We start from the raw sequence: 6,000 nt of genomic DNA, 5'->3' as shown, positions 1-6,000 counted from the left end.
TGCAATCTTCTTCCTGACCTCTCCGCCCCCACCCCAGTCTGACCTATCACCCTCACCTTGACCTCTTTCCACCTATCGCATTTCCGACGCCCCTCCCCCAAGTCCCTTCTCCCTACCTTTTATTTTAGCCTGCTGGACAAACTTTCCTCATTCCTGAAGAAGGGCTTATGCCCGAAACGTCGATTCTCCTGTTCCCTGGATGCTGCCTGACCTGCTGCACTTTTCCAGCAACACATTTTCAGCCCCAAGCAATTAATGTCCAGGCTTGAATCCCTGATTGTAGTAGTAGTCCAGGCTCCAGAAACAAGCCTCGTCTGCACCGGCCGAACAGAAGTGCAGGCCACCACACTTCTCAGGACAGCAACAGTAGAAAGTGCCAAGCTTGCGTCCTTCTAGACAGGCAGGCTGGCTGCAGCACCCAAGATCCCAGGTTCCAGGCCCAGTCCTTGGTAGCTTCTTCTCAGCGCAGGTGTGATGACAACAGTCACCAAGGAGAAATGCAGGTCACTAAGCTTCCAAAGGCAGCAATAGGTTTGAGTTCCTCCAGGCAAACAGATTCTTGGCTCCATTCCTGAGTGCAACACATGTTATTACAGATTTCCAGGCTTTTACAGACAGCAGCAAAGAGAATCCTAGGTTTGTTTGCCTACAGGCAGGCTGCAGCATCCAGACTCTAGGCTTCAGTCAGCTGCTGTCAGTTCCAATAGGTGTTGTCACTTCAGCCTCCAAGTTCTAATTACAGCAGCTGCACAGTACAGCCTCCTAATGCACTGCCCTCCACAGGAAAAGCAACCCCCCCGCCCCGTGTTTCCTACCTTCAAGCCAATTTTATATCCAATTGGTAAGTTCCCCCTGAATTCCATGTAATCTAATTTTAATAAGTAGTCTACCATGTGGAACCTTGTCAAAGGCTTTACTAAAGTTGATGTAGACCATGTCTACCACTCTGTCCTCCTCAATCTTTTTGGATTATGATCTCAAGAAAAACTAATCAAGTTTGTGAGACACGATTTCCCATGCACAAAACCATGCTGACTATCCAGAATCAGTCTTTGCCTCTCCAAATGCATGAACATCCTGTCTCAGAATCTCTTCCAAAAAGTTAGCTGCCAATGATGTCAGACTCATTGCTCTATATTTCACAGACTTCTCCTTACAGTCTTTCTTAAATTAAGGTATAACATTAGTCACTGTCCAGTCTTCCAGCTCCTGACCTGTGGCTCTAGAAGATGCAGATTCCTGTGCTAGGGGCCCTGTAATTTCTTCCCTAGATTTATCTGCCTTTATGATTTACAGAAGAGGTGGTGCAAGAGGTTTTGTAATGTGAATTGTTTTCAAGACATCAGTATTTAATTCCCAAGCTCCCTAGCTTCTGTGTTTTTCTCTACAGTAAATACTGACGCAAAATATTTGTTTAGGATATCAGCAAGCTCCTGCGGTTCCACGCACAAATGACCTTGTTGATCTTTAAGGAACTCTATTCTGTCTCAGTAGTTGCTCTTTTGCCCTAATGTATTTGTAGAATCTCTTCTATTATCCTTAAATTTGGCAGACAAGGTGGTCCTATACCCTTTTTGCCCTCCTGTTTCCCCTCCTAATGCCCCTATACCTCTCATCCTCTCAAGAGATTCAGTTGGACTCAGTTACCTATACCTGATATATGCCTCCTCCTTATTCTTGACCAGAGCCTAAAGGTCTGCATTCATCCATTGTTGCCTACCCTACCAGCCTTACCCTTGGTCTTAAAACAGAAATATTCTGCTTCTGAACTCTCATTATCTCACTGTTGAAAGCCTTTCCCTTGCCAGTCGTCCCTTTACCTGTGAACTGTTCTGCTGCTATCAACTTCTGAATATGCATGGTTCATACTGTCAGAATTGGTCTTATTCCAATTTAGAACTTTAACTTTTATACAAGCCTATCCTTTTCCACAGCAGTTTGAAAACCAATGGTGTTATGATCACTGGTCTCAAAGTGCTCCCCCACTTACACTTCAGTCACTTGTCCTGCCTTATTTCTGAAGAGAATGTCACATTTTGCTCCTTCGCTAGTTGGTATGTTTATATATTGATAAAGAAAATTTTCTTAAACACATTTAATAAAGTCCTCCCCATCCAAGCCCTTAACACTGACAGTCCCAGTCTTGTTCGGTAAGTTAAAACTCCTTACTATTACAACCCTATTATTCTTACGCATATCTGAGATCTCTCTATATATTTGCTCCTCAGTTTCTCACTGAGCACAGACCCCATAATAGTACAATCCCAAAAAAGCGATCATCCCCTTCTAATTTTGAGTTCCGCCCCTATAATTTCATTGGACGATCCCTCAGGAATACCCTGTCGAAGTACAGCAATAATGCTTTCCCTAATCAAGAATGTCACTCTACCTTTATCTCTTACCTCTCCTTCTATCCTTCCTGTGGCATCTGAAGCCTAGAACATTGAGTTGCCAGTCCTGACCCTCCCTCAGCCATGTTTCTATAACAGCTATGATATCCCAGTCCTATTTGAAGCTACAGCACAAGACCACATGCATGTCAAACAACAAATGCAACATGGTGTGGCCAGAGCTCAACTACAAAAACAGGAATGTAGTTCTTTGGAAGTTAAGCAGCAGTGATGAAGTAGTGGGTGACAGTTTTCAAGTTAATGTCCTTAATATGGAGGAAATGACGAGGAGAATTAATGAAGCTAGTGCAATAGATGTTGTCCAGGTAGTTTTTTGTAAGATATTTAACAAGGTGCTACAGGTAGTTCTTCTATAATGTTATGGTTGTGTTCTTGTGCAATCCCGCATTATAGAAAAATCGTGCTTTAGAAACCGCTTAGTGTTGGCGATGTAATCACGCTACAACCAACACACATCTTAAAAGTTCGCGCTTTAGAAATAGTGTCCCTAATTTGTTAATTGTGTTATATCGAATTCACGTTAATGAAATAGGTGTTATGGCAGTACAGCTTTATAAGGCAGACTAGTTAGAAAAGTAAAAACCTGTGAAATACAAGGGGCTACAGCAAGTTTGATTCAGTGTCAGGTGTGATGATGTTGCTTCTTTAACAAGGTTATGTTGTCCTTGGTTGTTTTTTCAGAGGGATCATGAAGACAGAGGTTCTGATATATTTGGAAATATCTGCTTGAGAAAGCTTTTAAAAACACTTGTACAATGAAAGGGGAATGGCCAGTTCTCCCAGTTCAGGGTTTGGTTTGGTTTGGTTTTAGCAAGCAGTTTTGTTTGCAGCTGCTGGTCATGTTTTAGCTGGGAACCCAGAGAAGCTGCTGGGGACCCAAAGAAACATCATCATGCTGATCCTGTCTCTCTCTCTGTCTTCTCTCTTGTAAGAAACTGTTTGATTTTACTTTTTTTGACAAAGTGGTGTTATGGGGATGTTGCAAGTATTTGGAGCAGCATCATGAAGTTGCGATAGAGTTGTTAAGTTTTCAGATGTTATGTTATTCTATATTCTGTTCTCTTTTGTTCGTGTATAAATAAATTCAGTTTTGTTTAAAACTGGGTGGTTAGGCCAGCTGCATCACTCTTGGAATATCCACTTTACACTGCTTGAAACAACTAGAAAAGTTAGGATCTGGGCTACCTTAAAATGTTTTGAGGGAGTCTGGTTTGGTCTGGCCCATAAAGCAGGAAACAAAGGGCAATGTCAGATGTTTTTGCCAATACACAGTGGTTTCCAGTGTATTACACAGGGTTCACTGCTGGGTCCCTTGCTGTTTGTTGTACATATTAGTGAGTTGGACTTCATTTTGTTTTCATTCACAGGCTGAGGGCATTACTAGCTAGGCCAGCATTTATTGCCCATCCCTAATGCCTAGTTAAGACTCAGTGCAAGACATTTAGATATGTAAATGAATAAGAAAGGTTTAGAGAGATATGGGCCAAATGCAGGCAAGTGGAAACTTGGTAGGCATGGGCTAGTCGGCCTGTTTTTTTACTGTCTGACTGAATGGCACATTTCTGTGGTTTTGGAATCACATGTAGGCCAGACTAGATAAGGATGGTAGTTTCCTTCCCTAAAGGACATTTGTGAACCAGATGGATTTTTCTGAAAATCATCGTGATGATTATTAAACTCTTAATGCCAGATTTTTATTGAATTCAGATTCCATCATCTGCTGTTATGGGGTTCGAACCTGAATCCCCAGAATGTTACCTTGGTCTCTACATTAACAGTCCAGTTAATTCCACTGGGCTATTGCCTCCCAAGTGAAGACAATTCGTAAATGACACTTAATTCAGCAATAGCCTACTCCGTTTAGGTTGTACTGGGGCTGTTTGACTCTCTGCCTCCTTACTGTTTGATCCAAATTGCCCAATGAGTTGAGCTGAGTTTGACAACCCTAGATGTCAAAGCAACATTTGTCAACTGTAGCATTATGAAACACTGAAAAAAATTGAAATTCAATTGGGGAAAACTCTCCAGCAGTTGGAGTCATACCTAGCACAAAGAAAGATAGGTCTGGTCTCAAACAATCATATCTCTGTTATGATTCACACAAGATCCTTGCAGTGTACAAAAGCAAGAAGTCTATGAAATGCATTTATAATTCATTGGTGAAGTCTTACTGAAGTTTTATGGTGAATTGATACATGAAACTCAAAAAATGGTCAAAAATCTCACAACATCAGGTCATAGTCCAACGGGTTTATTTTGACCTTGTCCAACCCCGTCCAACACCGACACCTCCACATCATGTCTAGAAATGATGTGAAAGTCTTGGGGATATGAATGAGAAATTTATTACAAACAGAGCTGAAATGTTTATGTGAGAAGACAAGAGGAACTCTGGTTGTTCTCCTTGGACAGACGTTATGGGGCGAATTGATGAATATGTTCAAATTCATGAATGGTTTTGATTTGAGTAAATAGGTTGTTTCCTGTGATAACCATAAAACACAGATATGAGGTAATTGGCAAAAGAACCGGGCAATTGAGGGGAAAAACATGATTATACAGTGATTTATAATTTGAATTATCTTGCCTTATAGGGTAGTGGAAACCGATTTAATCTGTTAAGTGACTTGGATAAATCAATAGCATCATGGAAGGTCATTCTACTTAGTGTCTGTACTAGCTTTCTGCAACTAGAACTACCTCCTGTCTTTTTTACTCCTTTGAACTGTTCTTCAGATAATGGTGCAGGTTTTTCTTGGTAAGCCACAAATGAATCTTCTCCATCTCACACTTAACTGCCGAAGATACAATGGCCATATGGCTGTTGCTGTGTTCATCATTCAATGATTCCATGAAGTTGGATAAGACATGCAAATAAAGCAATGGCATGTGTGTTATTCACATAGAAAATGTTTGCTAGTGTGCAGGGAAAAATAAGTCCGAATTATTTTGAAATAGTCAATGAATTTGAAAGGGACATGAGAGGTTTATTAATCTCTACATCTTTAATTCAGAGCAACAAGCAACATTCAAAAACATTCAGCATGTGAAAATTCATAAATTGTGAGGACATCCAAAACTACACCCACTTAATTTGAAATGTGTTTAGTTCATTCATTATCTTTTTTTTGGATGACCTTTTTAGCTGTTGGTTTATTATGCCTCAATTTTGCAATTTCAGTCATTATTTCTAAATCTCCCCGGGGCCTCACCAATCTGAAAACTCCCCCCCATTCCAAGTCCTTCAACCTTCCCAAGGTTTCAACATTCTTCTAATTCTGACCTTTTGGATGTCACCAAATTGCTTTGCTTCACCTTAGGCAGCTGAAGGCACAATTACCAATGCCCTGTCCATACCTACCTATTTTCTCCCTAAAACTCTATCGTTCCTCTTTTTACGATGTTTCTGAAAAATTTTCTCCCCATTGTGGTGACTGAACAGAAGCATGATCAGATATCTCCTTATCTGTCAAATTTTATTTGATAAGCCTTCTATGAAACATATCAGTGTTTTGCTTTAAGGGTGCTATATAAATGTAATTATATTAACCATTTTTGCTGATTTCCAGCACCTGCCGTTTTTGCAAAA

The 6,000-nt window shown here is 40.6% G+C and overlaps 1 protein-coding gene across 4 annotated transcripts in view; it reads left to right on the top strand.

Moving 5' to 3' along the window:
• The window catches only part of orc5 (origin recognition complex, subunit 5), a 117,367-nt gene that overhangs the window by 47,033 nt on the left and 64,334 nt on the right, over positions 1-6,000 (top strand). The gene's annotated exons all lie outside the window — the stretch shown is intronic.

Source organism: Chiloscyllium plagiosum, chromosome 23 (genome assembly GCF_004010195.1).
Source record: "Chiloscyllium plagiosum isolate BGI_BamShark_2017 chromosome 23, ASM401019v2, whole genome shotgun sequence".
NCBI classification, from domain to species: Eukaryota; Metazoa; Chordata; class Chondrichthyes; order Orectolobiformes; family Hemiscylliidae; genus Chiloscyllium; species Chiloscyllium plagiosum.
This window is presented reverse-complemented; position numbering and strand designations above follow the sequence as displayed.